The sequence below is a fragment of the Chelonia mydas genome, chromosome 2 (genome assembly GCF_015237465.2).
Source record: "Chelonia mydas isolate rCheMyd1 chromosome 2, rCheMyd1.pri.v2, whole genome shotgun sequence".
Lineage (NCBI taxonomy): Eukaryota > Metazoa > Chordata > Testudines > Cheloniidae > Chelonia > Chelonia mydas.
The window spans coordinates 133,457,094-133,470,970 of NC_057850.1; the positions used below are offsets into that span (position 1 = coordinate 133,457,094).

The 13,877-nt window shown below is 42.8% G+C and overlaps 1 long non-coding RNA gene across 1 annotated transcript; it reads left to right on the forward strand.

Moving 5' to 3' along the window:
- Positions 1–955: 955 nt before the first annotated feature.
- On the forward strand, positions 956–9,725 carry LOC122464300. Its single transcript, XR_006288241.1, has 3 exons — positions 956–971; positions 5,728–5,730; positions 9,534–9,725. It is a non-coding gene; the product is annotated as an uncharacterized LOC122464300 (long non-coding RNA).
- The last annotated feature ends 4,152 nt before the right edge of the window (positions 9,726–13,877 follow it).

The window sequence follows — 13,877 nt, forward strand, 5'->3', positions numbered from 1 at the left end:
AGGCATATGGAAGGAATAAGCCTGTTTTACAGAGAGGAAACATTGGCACTGATTTTCAGGCATGCCATATTGCAGGGAGCAGAAAACTTACTCCAATACCACAAACCTTCTTAAGCCAGGTAGTGAAAGGAAAGACAAGCCATTTCATTCTCAGCTTCTTTTATCTAATCGTACATACGAAATCACACAGGGCAGCTTCCTTCCACTTATTTTGGGAAGTAACACCAGCGATAACCCAAATAGAAAAAGCAACAAATTACTTTTTATCATGGGTCTAGCAATTTGTCACCACTACAATCATAGTCCTCAGCTACCTCATTTTTCTTGTCCCCAATTGGTCACTTGGTTAACAATTACCCTTTCTTTCCTCCCCCTTCCCGCCCTGTAAAATCAATATTCTTTCATTGCAGAAAGATCTTTTCCTTTACCCTATGGGGGGTGGGCAGCCCTACTTCCTTTGTAATCTACATCTCTCCCATCAGCCTAACCAGCCATAGCTGCCAGCTTTTCTCTCCATATTTGACAGTGGTCAAAGACTAGTTTTCTTCTACCTGGCTTGCATCCCTAGCAATATGTTTAGGGGCCTCATCATTTCCTCTTTGCTTCCTGAAAGATCACTGCTTCTAAGTGATATGTTGTCAAGTAACTCTGTTTCTGTAGTAGTGTCAGATATCCAAGATGTACTTCAGTTATTTGAGGTAGTCTTTGAACTACTGAGTGACAATTTTTATAAATCTTTCTTATGGAATTGGGGGCAAAGGAGCTATTTTGTTAGGAGTAAACCACTAAGTAAGCCAAAAGAAACTAGGCAAGACTGCATTGTGACAGTTCAGGTTGGAAGCCAGGAGATATAGAACTGCTTCTGAGTGCTGTCAGGAGCTGCACTATAGCAAATAGGTTGTACCAGTTGAATAATTTAGTGGGGGAGAGAGAAGTGGAGCATAAAATACTGCTCTCCTGAAACTGACAAAGTTTTGATGTTCATATATATCTGAACCTGTTTTGGTTTTTTCCCCCCCATGTGGAATATTGACAGTTTTGTAGTTTGTAATCCTCCATTTTAAGATGTAAAATGGAGAACAGTAAATCACTATGGAAGGTCCCTTCGCAGTCAAGTCTTCAAATGGGAATTGCCATAGTGGGTCAGAACAGTGATCTATGTATTTCAGAATCCTGTCTCAACAGTGGCAAATACCTGATACTGCAGATGAAGAATTAAATCCCCATAATGATTAATAATGTTTTGCCTATAGGGAAAATTTCTTCCTAATCGTATGCAGTTAATAGTGGGCTTATATCCTGAAACATGATTGCGGTCCTTCAAACATTTTTATCCTGCCTAGTGTACCTGCATACAATAGTCATGTATGCCTAGTCCTGTTCTGAATCCTACTAAGCTCTTGACTTCTGTCTTGTGGCAGGGAATTCTACAGGGTAATTATGCAGAAAATAAAAAACTACTATTTCTTTTATCAAATTGTAGAAAAGTGGCTTCCTGCTGCACATCCCTTGTGGCTGGTTGTGGCACAGCAGCTCTTTCACATCTAGAATCCCCTGTGGATGGTCATTCCAGTCCCACGGTAGTCTGCCCTTTCCCAGGGATCGGCCTTCTGGACAGAACACACCTTAGTTCTACCACTTCTGGGTGGAGAAAAAGTCCATCTAATAGTCCTAATATCCTTTCAAAAAGGTCTTTGGTCCCAGTTCTGGGCAGCATGGTCTTCATCACAGCCCTTCTCTCAAGGCTTCCAATTGTTCTCATCACTTTGCCAGGAGCTTCATGCTACCTTCCCACTGATTGGTAAGAGAACCTAGACCCACCATCTACAGTGGGTTCCAATCCAGAGACACTATAACAAGTAGCTATAGTGTGCTCTGCCAGACTTGTTGCAGCTGCCCCCTGACTTCTTCCCACTAACCACATCTCTCACGTCAGGGCTCCTGCAAGCAAGTCCTCTGCAGCGTTCTCCACAGTGTCCACCACATACGAGTTATACCTCTACTCGACTCCTCCAGAATCTCCCCTTGCTTTTGCATTCAGCCTCTCTGCTTCTTACTGGCTCTACCTCACGGCCTCACAGGAGCCTAACCTGCTCTCTGTAGGAGCGTTCTGTAGCCCTTGCCACAGCTTTCCTTCAGACTTCAGTCCAAAACACTCCTTTTGCCCAAATTCACCATGCTTGTAGCCCAGGAGAGGAAACTCCCCACTACTTCTCATCAGGGCCTCCTGCCTGGTTTCCTTCCCCTTCTCCTGTCATTTTATGGCACAGTAGCCTCAGCATGTGAGGCTATGACCCTGTCCTGTATCCTTGAAAAGGTGCTTTAATCCTTTTTTAATGCTACCCCATTTTCCCAGCACTCTCATCAATACTTTTAGTCTATATTCTCTCACCTTGAGGCATCTTAGTTCTTCCTAAAGAATTACTCTTTCTGTATAATTCTCCCTACGTTGCCAATGTTCAGCCGTTCCTTTAACTTTGCTTGTTTTCCTAGACTCATAGACTTTAAGGTCAGAAGGGACCATTATGATCATCTAGTCTGACCTCCTGCACAGCACAGGCCACATAATCTCACCCACCCACTCCTGTAACAATCCCTTGACCTATGTCTGAGCTATTGAAGTCCTCAACTCGTGGTTTAAAGACTTCAAGGTGCAGAGAATCCTCCAGCAAGTGACCCATGCTGCAGAGGAAGGCGAAAACCCCCCAGGACCTCTGCCAGTCTGCCCTGGAGGAAAATTCCTTCCTGACCCCAAATATGGCAATCAGCTAAACACTGAGCATGTGGGCAAGATTCACCAGCCAGACACCCAGGAAAGAATTCTCTGTAGTAACTCAGATCGCACCCGAGCTAGCGTCCCATCACAGGTGATTGGGCATATTTACCGCTAATAGTCAAAGATCAATTAATTGCCAAAATTAGGCTATCCCATTCTTCCATCCCCTCCATAAAATTCCCAAGCTTAGTCTTAAAGTCAGATAGGTCTTTTGCCTCCACTGCTCCCCTTGGAAGGCTATTCCAGAACTTCACTCCTCTGATGGTTAGAAACCTTCGTCTAATTTCAAGTCTAAACTTCTGATGGCCAGTTTATATCCATTTGTTCTTGTGTCCACATTGGTACTGATATTAAATAATTCCTCTCCCTCCCTGGTATTTATCCCTCTGATATATTTATAGGGAGCAATCATATCTCCCCTCAGCCTTCTTTTGGTTAGGCTAAAGAAGCCAAGCTCCTTGAGTCTTCTTTCATAAGACAGGTTTTCCATTCCCTGGATCATTCTAGTAGCCCATCTCTGGACCTGTTCCAGTTTGAATTCATTCTTCTTAAACATGGGAGACCAGAACTGCACACAGTATTCCAGGTGAGGTCTCACCAGTGCCTTGTATAATGGTACTAACACCTCCTTATCTCTACTGGAAATACCTTGCCTGATGCATCCCAAGACCGCATTAGCTTTTTTCATGGCCATATGATATTGGCGGCTCATAGTCATCCTGTGATCAACCAATACTCCGAGGTCCTTCTCCTTCTCTGTTACTTCCAAGTGATGCGTCCCGAGTTTATAACAAAAATTCTTGTTATTAATCCATAAATGCATGACCTTGCACTTTTCACTATTAAATTTCATCCTATTACTATTACTCCAGTTAACAAGGTCATCCAGATCTTCCTGTAGGATATCCTGGTCCCTCTCTGTATTGGCAATACCTCGCACCTTCGTGTCATCCGCAAACTTTATTAGCACATTCCCACTTTTTGTGGCAAGGTTAGTAATAAAAAGATTAAATAAGATTGCTCCCAAAACTGATCCCTGAGGAACTCTACTAATAACCTCTTTCCAGCCTGACAGTTCACCTTTCAGTATGACCCGTTGTAGTCTCCCCTTTAACCAATTCCTTATCCACCTTTCAATTTTCCTATTGATCACCGTCTTTTCCAATTTAACTAATAATTCCCCATGTGGCACCGTATCAAATGCCTTACTGAAGTCAAGGTAGATTAGGTCCACTGTGTTTCCTTTGTCTAAAAAAATCTGTTATCTTCTCAAAGAAGGAGATCAGGTTGGTTTGACATGATCTACCTTTTGTAAAACCATGTTGTATTTTGTTCCAATTACCATTAACCTCAATGTCCTTAATTACTTTCTCCTTCAAAAATTTTTCCAAGACCTTGCGTACTACAGATGTCAAACTAACAGACCTGTAGTTACCCGGATCACTTTTTTTCCCTTTCTTAAAAATAAGAACTATGTTAGCAATTCTCCAGTCATATGGTACAACCCCTGAGTTTACAGATTCACTAAATTTTTTGCTAATGGGCTTGCAATTTCATGTGCTAGTTTCTTTAATATTCTTGGATGAAGATTATCTGAGGCCCCCAATTTAGTCCCATTAAGCTGTTCGAGTTTGGCTTCTATATCGCGTATGGTAATATCTACCTTCATATACTCATTCCCATTTGTCATCCTACCATTATCCCTAAACTCCTCATTAAAGACTAAGGCAGAGTATTTGTTTAGATATTGGGCCATGCCTAGATTATCCTTAACCTCCACTCCATCCTCAGTGTTTAGTGGTCCCACTTCATCTTTCTTTGTTTTCTTCTTATTTATATGGCTATAGAACCTTTTACTGTTGGTTTTAATTCCCTTTGCAAGGTTCAACTCTACATGGCTTTTGGCCTTTCTGACTTTATCCCTACATGTTCTGACCTTAATAAGGTAGCTTTCCTTGCTGATCCCTCCCATATTCCACTCCCTGTATGCTTTCTGCTTTTTCTTAATCACCTCTCTGAGATGCTTGCTCATCCAGCTTGGTCTACAACTCCTGCCTATGATTTTTTTCCCCTTTCTTGGGATGCAGGCTTCCGATAGTTTCTGCAACTTTGACTTGAAGTAATTCCAGGTCTCCTCCGCCTTTAGATCCACAAGTTCTTCAGTCCAATCCACTTCCCTAACTAATTTCCTTAATTTTTTAAAGTTAGCCCTTTTGAAATCTAAAACCCTAGTCACAGATCTATTTTTTTTTAATCCTTCCATTTAGTTTGAACTGGATTAGCTCATGATCGCTCAAACCAAGGTTGTCCCCTACAACCATTTCTTCTATGAGGTCCTCACTACTCACCAAAACCAAATCCAAAATGGCATCCCCTCTTGTGGGTTCAGCAACTACTTGGTGAAGGAATCCATCAGTTATCATATCCAGGAAAATCTGAGCCCTATTATTATTACTAGCACTTGTCCTCCGGTCTTTATCTGGGAAGTTAAAGTCTCCCATGATCACACAATTCCCATTAGTATTTACTTCATTAAAAACATTAAAGAGGTCTCTATCCATATCCAAATCGGATCCCGGCAGTCTATAGCACACCCCAAGCACTATCGCAGGGGAGACTCTTGTAGCTTTCTTCTCCAATGTGATTTTTGCCTAGACAGACTCTGTCTTATCTATTCCATCACTTATTTCTTTACAGTCTACCTCATCATTGATATACAGTGCTACTCCACCACCTTTGCCTTTATTTCTGTCTTTCCTAAACAGCACATACCCTTCAAAACTGTACTCCAGTCATGACTACTATTCCACCATGTTTCTGTTATCCCTATAATATCTGGTTTCACTTCCTGCACCAATAGCTCTAGTTCCTCCGTTTTGTTACCTAGGCTCCTCACATTAGTGTACAAACATCTTAATTTTTGCTGTTTGTCTGTGCCTAATCGGGTAAAGAATGTGAGAGAAACCATTCTACCACCAGTATCACCTATTAGACTGATATCTACACTACCCTTCCTCCTTATGTCCATTCTCCTATCCATGGCTGTATCCTTTCTTACTTTGTTTTCTTCCCTCTCAGTGTTAAAATCTGGCCTGGAGATTACCTGGACATCTCTCAACCATCTCCCCCAAATTCCTAGTTTAAAGCTCTCTTGATCAGTTGTGCCAGCCTCCATCCTAGAAGTCTATTTTCCTCCCTACTCAGGTGAAGTCCATCCCGAAAGAACAGTCCTCTGTCCATGAATGCTTCCTAGTGGCTGTACATCCCAAAGCCCTCCTTATAGCACCACTGCCTGAGCCATCTGTTGATCATAATAATATTGTCACACCTTTGTTGCCCTTCTCTAGGAACAGGCAGAATCTCACTGAAGATCACCTGAGCCTCGATTTCCTTAAGCGTCTTCCCCAGCCTGGCATAGTCTCCCTTGATATGTTCCAGCGAGAATCTCTCCGTATCATTTGTTCCCACATGAAGGACAATCAGTGGATTCTTCCCCCTCCTGTTAGGATCCTCTTCAGCCTCAGGTCCACATCCCATATCTTAGCACCTGGCAGACGGCACACCCTTCTGTTCTCTGGATCAACTCTGATTACAGGTCTGTCTATTCTTCTCAGTAAGGAATCCCCAATCACGTAGACCTGCCTTTTCCTGGTGACGGTGTGATTCTCCGGTCTATCCCCTGTTCCATCTGGCTGCAAGTCCTCTCGATTCCTATTGTCCCTTGCAATCCTCTGCAACCCATCCCGTATCCTCCTGGGGCTCATATGTGGTGTTCTTATCTCCATTGACTCTTCCCTGCTTCCTATAGGACTAGCTGCTCTTTTCTTCCTTGCCCTCTCACCTTCAGTGACCACCTGCTGTGCTCCTTCTTCATTTTCCAACTCCGCAAACCTGTTCCTGAGCTCCATTTCTCTTTCACTAGCCCGTCTTTTCCTCTGCCTGGTTCTCTTAGTCACATGCGTCCACTGTCCACTTTCCTCACCCAGCAGTCTCCCCTCAGAGTTCTTTGGTCCTGCTTCCATCTGCAAGTTTGAGCTTTTCCCTTCAGCCTCCTCATGTCTTTGCTCCATCATCCTCTCAAACCCACTTCTAAACTCAGTCAGGGTTTCCACCTGCATCTCCAATCCTCGGATCTTTTCTTCCATCAGCTCTATCAGGTGGCACTTCATGCAGACAAAATCTTTTCAGGTACTTGCTCCAGGATCATGTACATGCCGCAGCTTCCACATCCAGTCATCTTCATTGTGTCTTCCACCGCTTGGGTCGCTACCACTGCTGCCTCTGTATCGGTCATCGCCTTCTCACCTGAGGCCTGTTAGTCCGGGAAACACAAACCAAACCACCACCACCCACAGCAAAACAAACCCCCAACAAGCACCAAAACACTGCCAGACCACCACCCACTCCCTTCACTAGCCTGTCTGTTCCTCTGCCTGGCTCTCCTACTCTTCCCCCCAAACTCCCCTTACAAATTCCCACTCAAACTCCCCTGTTTACAGCTCTGTTTGCTGGCTCCTGTGCCGCTGCAGCTGTTGGTGACCCCACGTGCCCCGTCCCCCACTGTGTCTCTGAGTGGAGGACTTACCGGCAGGCAGCAGCGGGCAGTGGAGGCCTCGGAGAAGGGGCAGGGCCACCATGGCCCAGGTGTCTGGCGGCAGGTTGTGGCTGCTATGCCAGGGAAGGCTTAGCCTTCCCTGACCTATTATACCCACCGCCCATGCATGTTTCACACAACCCATCTTCGTGTGCATTTAGTAGATATAAATTACCATTCAGGCCCCAGAGACCTGTTAGCACTCTAAATAGTTAGTTCGCTTCTTCTGTTGAAGCTGTGAAGTGTAACATTATCTTCCAGTTTAGGACATATTTCATAGAACATTGTCCTTTTTTCCTCTTTTGGTCCCTATTTCTTGCCTTTCCTTCTTAAGCTCTCTCTTAACCAAACTTTTAAAGTTTTGTGTACTCAGCTGGATCTTTGTATCAAACTCCTCATTTTGTAAGGGATTTGTCACTGCTTTATCAGCAGTCTCTTTGCCAGGTATCCTGTCATGTGCTAGAATCCACGCTATTATTACATGTATACCTAATTGTACTATCTTCATAGTTAAGAACAGTATTTCATTGATTAAATCCTCCTGCTGTCCAAGGCTCCCTTTTTGATCACTATTATACCCAATGAAGAGAGTCAGATAGGATTGCAGCTACAGCTGCATGTACATTTCTTAGCCAGGTCAGTGCCAGCAGGGTGCCCACCAATTCGGCTGTTATAACAGCCACAAAACTGGATAGTTTCATATCAATCTCAATTTCAAATTCAGGGATATGAAAGGTTGTTTCCATTCGATCTGTGTTGTCATCTTTAGATCTTTCAGTATACCTTTGGCAATGCTGACCTCATTTGCCATGTATAAACTTTATTCCTCGTATCAGATGGTCCTGCTCGTTCCTTTGTTTTATCATTTAATTCCAGATCCACAGCTGGAGAGAGAACCATCCCCAGCTATAGTTTGATTTCCCAGGACTAAAGATTTCAATCTCTTCCAGTCCATCCTTTTCATTCAAGTCTTTTATCCACCTTTTGACCCTGTTAACATGTGGGAGTTTGTGGCAGCCAGTTACGTCTGGTCTTCTTAATTCCCAACAGCCCTTGTGTATTTGTTGAGCACTCTTATCTTTGATATTTCCATTTACCTGAACCCAAAAGGTTAAATCTAACAATTTCATCCTTAAATTTCTAGGCATTTCTTTGGTAGCTACCTGCATCCCACAGTGTTGTAATATTCACACCACATGTGATTCATGGAGCTTGGGCTTGGATCAGCTCTAATTTTGTAAATGTTGAATTAGAAACATTGAAGGCTTGGCAGCCATTATCTATAACTGGTCTTATCAGTGCCCTATACAGCATCATCAGTGAATTTTTATCTGCATCCCAGCTGTTCCCAGAAATACTTTCTAATCGTATTCATCCAACCTTTACATTTACTCGTGGCATTATCTGTATCGCCCTTCCAAGTTAGTTAGTTATTGAACATAATTCCTGAGAATGTAAAATTTTGAACTACCTGAGTTCTCTCTTCATAGAGATATAGGTTCCATTCTTTCCCACTCTTCCTTCTTCTTTTAGCAAGAAAGAACTTAAATCCTCAAGTATCTCTCCTTTCTGAAATCCTCCTGAATGCCTCATCAGTTCTTTCCACAGCTGTCTAAAGTCTTCTGTGTTTGGCCCATATAGCACAGTCGTCCACAAATAAGGTGTGACGTTCCCCTCCTGTGTTATCCAGACCGGTGATCTGCTAGGTCACCCCAATCCTTGACTCTGGGAGCCAGCCTTACCCTGTTCTGCTGTGAGAACCCCCACTCCTTGGCTGTTCACGTACAGTCTCTGGCTTGAAAGCTGCTCCTTGGATTGTGCAACTGAATGACACTAGCCAATATCTCCGGTCCCAGACACAACCCTAGGAACCTCTGTCTTGCAGTCTTGGACACTGCAAGCTTATATGAGTTTGTCAATTTAACAAAGAAATTGATATTTACCTGGCTTGTTATCCCAAGGATAGTCTCTGATGTGCTTCAAACCAAACGCACTGCTCCAGGTAGAATAAACAAACTAATTTATTAACTATAAAGGTAGATTTTAAGTGATTATAAGTCAAAGCATAACAAGTTGGTCAAATGAAACAAAAGCAAAAAACTCATTGTAAGCTGATCTTAACACTTCCAGTGCCCTTACAAACTTAGATCCTTCTCACCACAGGCTGGCTGGTTGCCCTTTAGCCAAGCTCTCCCATTTGATCAGCGTTTCAGTTGCTTTGTGGTGATGTCTGTAAATGGAGGTGGAAGAGAGAGGAAGAGCATGGCAAACATCTCTCCCTTTTATCATGTCCTTTCTTCCCTCTTGATTTTGCCCCCTCCCCGCTTCCAAGTCAGGTGAACATTACCTCATTGCAGTCCCAAACTGACCAAAGGAAGGAAGGTGACTCACTCCAGAGTCCAACAGATCCTTTGTTGTTGCTTGGGCCAGTGTCCTTTGTTCCTGTGAGGCTGGGCTGGGTTTGTCCCATACCTGCCTTGATGAGGTGTGAACTGCCCCTCTGCTTCTGGAGAGTTTTTACCTGGGCTTGCTTTAAGCAACAAGGATACATTTTCAGCCTCACAACTATATGCATGAAATTACAACCTATAACATTACCATAACAATGCTCAGTACATCATGAGCCTTCCGAAGACACCCAACCTGACAAACTTTGTGTTAGATACCACACAATCATATTATAAGGATGAACATGGTGCTGGGTGTTCCCCCGAGGTACAGAACGTCACATAGGGTAATACCGATTCCTGTCTATACACTTTCTGGGAGATCATCAATCATGATGTTAAGCAAGAGAGGGCTGATAACACTCCCCTGTGGAGTGCTATTAGTAAGCTTATAAATATTTGACAAAGCCATCCCCATCCCCACCAAACTTGTATGGTTCTATAACCTAAAAAGTCCCTTATCCACCAGAAAATTCTTCCTCTTATTCCAGTTTCAGCCAGTTTATTTGGCAAGTCTTTCCTCCAGAGCAAGTCATATGCTTTTTCAATGTAAAAAAAAATAGCTGTCAAACTCTGTTCCTCATGCTTTTTTGTATTTCCATGTCAAATTTTATAATATGATCAACTGTGCATCTTACTTTCCTGAAACCACTTTGTACTCAGTTTATAATTTCATTTCCCACCCGCAGCCAAGTATGCTCCTAATCTCTCATTTATCATTCTTTCCATAATTTTCCCCACACACAATGGCAGGTTTTCCTATTAGTGTAACCATCACTTGCTTACATTCTGATAATATTCTTTCCGCCATATATTATGGTAGGTCTCAGACTGTGGGTCGGGACCCCAAAGCTGCTGAGACTCATGACTGAAGCTGAAGCCTGGGCTTCACCCCCTCCCAGGGCAGTGCAGGGCTCGGGCTGCGGCTCCCTTTCCCTCCACCTGGGGCAGCGAGGCTCAGGCTCTGCCTCACCTCCCCCTCTCCCCGCCCCCCCCCCCCACTCCCAGGGTCATGTAGTAACTTTGTTGTCAGAAGGGCATCACACTGCAATTAAATTTGAGAATCCCTGCATTATTATACAATTTCAATAAAACTCTTAAACTTCATTTTGGTAGATGCTTAATTATTGCATTACATATGCTATCTTTATCTAGGGCTGTCGTAGCTTTTTTTGAGTTTCTGTATACCGAAACTTTCATTCAGTACACCATCTTTACTGTGTACCCAGCCATTGAGGAACTCAGTTTTCTTAAACAAACTTTCCTTTTTGTTCACAAAATCTTCATTTTGATTGATATCACTACCAATTGTTTGGACCACTGTTGCTAAAAAAGTAAGCTTTTCCTAAGTTAGAAATTCCAATTTTATCATTTACATTTAGACCAGGTATAAATTTGTTTACTCTATATTCCATTCATTCTTTTAACTTTGTTTATATATCTCTGTAACCGTAGAATTTTTGTTCATTTTTCCACAATACTTTCTCCACCTCTCTTTCTTTGCCTTTTTAATAAGTCTTTGTGCCACTGCTTTACACCTTTTTTTAGTTCATTAAGTCCTTGCTAGTCATTATATTTTTTGCTTCTTTTGTATGCCTAATTTCTTTCTTTAATTGCTGTTTTACAATCTTAATTCTAACGGTAATGGATTTCTGAGTCTGTGGCACTTCAATGTCGTACATATGGCTAGGTTGACTGCTGCTACAACTCCCTTGATTAAATCATCCTGAAATTCCTCTAAATTATCACTTATACAATTGTTACTTAGATATTCAATCACATTTAATAAATAAAATGGTTAGTCTCTAAGGTGCCACTAGTACTCCTTTTCTATTTACTCTTAAAGAGTCTGCAGTTATTTTTGTAAGGCTCCAGGTAGAAATTCCTTCAGTGTTTTCAACATTACCCTGACCTTGATATGTAATTAACATAGGGAAATGATCACTTCCCATTCCACCTTCTTTGTAAATTTGCCTGCTGCATTTGCTTGCTATATTGCTTGTTGCAATTTCCAGATCTAAATATGAAAAAGTTCCATCCACCAAATTAACCCTAGTAGGTGCTCCAGTATTTAGAAATACCAGGTTGTGCATGTCAGTGGATTGTTCTAGGCATTTGACATTACAATCAGTTTTCCTGCTTCTTCATAATTCATTATGACTATTAAGATCTCCACCAATAATATACAGGTCTTTGACACTCTTAAATAACTCTTCCAATTCTAAATTGTCTAGCTTTTTACATGGGTTGTAGACATTATAGATTCATATAAAGGTGGTGTTATTCTGCAGAGGAATCTTAATGGTGTTGAATTGAAAACTTCTGTGTGGCTATTTTGATGTTGCTAAGGCTTTCCTTTATAAATATACAAACCTCTCCTCCTTTTGTTATTTCTCTATCATTGATTATATCATGTTCTGGAAGTCTACACATATGTTTTCTTTTCCAACCATATTTCTTGTACACATATCACAGCAGGTTTGTTTTTCATGTCAAAAAGAGTTTTCTTTCATTCCTGGCCCTGTATTATTAAACTATATGCATTGCAGCAAAAAACTGTTAGAACCATGTTGTTTAAACTACATTACTACTAGGGCCTACCAAATTCTTGGCTATGAAAAATGCGTCATAGACCATGAAATCTGGTCTCCCCCCCATGAAATCTGATCTTTTGCATGCTTTTACCCTATACTATCCAGATTTCACGGGGGAAACCAGTGTTTCTCAAATTGGGGGTCCTGACCCAAAAGGGAGCTGCAGGGGGGGTCACAAGGTTATTTTAGAGGGGTGATGGTATTGCCAGCCTTACTTCTGCACTGCCTTCAGAGTTGGGCAACTGGAGAGCAGCATCTGTTGGCCGGGTCCCCAGCTCTGAAGGCAGTGCCCTGCCAGCAGCAGCGCAGAAGTAAGGGTGGCACTACCATACCATGCCATCCTTCCCTCTGCGCTGCTGCTGAAGTTGGCTCTGCCTTCAGAGCTGGGCTCCTGGCCAGCAACCGCGGCTCTCCAGCTGCCCAGCTCTGAAGGCAGAGCTGCCACCGCCAGCTGTGCAGAAGTAAGGGTAGCAGTACTGCAACCCACCTCCAAATAACCTTGTGACTCCCCCACCAATTCCTTTTTGAGTCAGGACCCCTAAAATTACAACACCATGAAATTTCAGATTTAAATAGCTGAAATCATGAAATTTACGATTTTTAAAATGCTATGACTGTGAAATTGTCCAAAATGGACTGTGAATTTGGTAGGGCCCTAATTATTACCTTCTTTTGAAATTGTCTGAATGTGGCCTATTGAGAGATTGCCTATATGTAAATACTTTTCTGCTGCTTTTGTTATAATTATTTTATTATATTTTATTCCCTGAGGAGAAACGACGTGGTGAGCAGCGGGGACCTGGGGTGTGTGTGGACTGCAGGTTGGCAGGCAGCAGCAGCAGGCGGCAGTAGGTGGGAGGTCCTCAGGGAAGGGCCGGGGTCACCATGGTCCAGGTGTCCCTCAGGGGCAGCTGCACCAGGGAAGGCTTATACCCATGCCACCAAGGCTGTTTATGGCCCAATTCGTCATGTTATGAATCCTCTTCGCTGTAAGGATGGAATTACATTTCTGAAGGACAGCAAAGCCATCAATTCTCGCTGGAAAGAACATTTTGAAGATCTCCTTAGCCGTAATTCTGTGGTTGCAGATGAAGTCCTTGAGCAAATCCCTCAATGACCATTTAGGGATGAGCTTGGAGACCCTCCCAATTTGTATGAGGTACACAGTGTCACCAAGCAGATGAAGAACAACAAGGTAGCAGGTCTAGATGGGATGCCTGCTGAAATCTTTAAAGACAGTGGACCAGAGCTAATTCAGCAGCTTTACCTGCTTATCCTTAAAATCTGGATAAAGGAGGAGATACCCAGTGAAATGAGGGATGCCCTGATTGTCACCCTCTTCAAGAAAGGGGATAAAGTGGATTGTGGAAATTATTGTGGTATCTCCCTCCTAGCTATTGCAGGCAAAGTTCTGGTGAGGATCCTTGCAACCCACCTTCTGCCCCTGTCAGAAGAAATTTTACTGG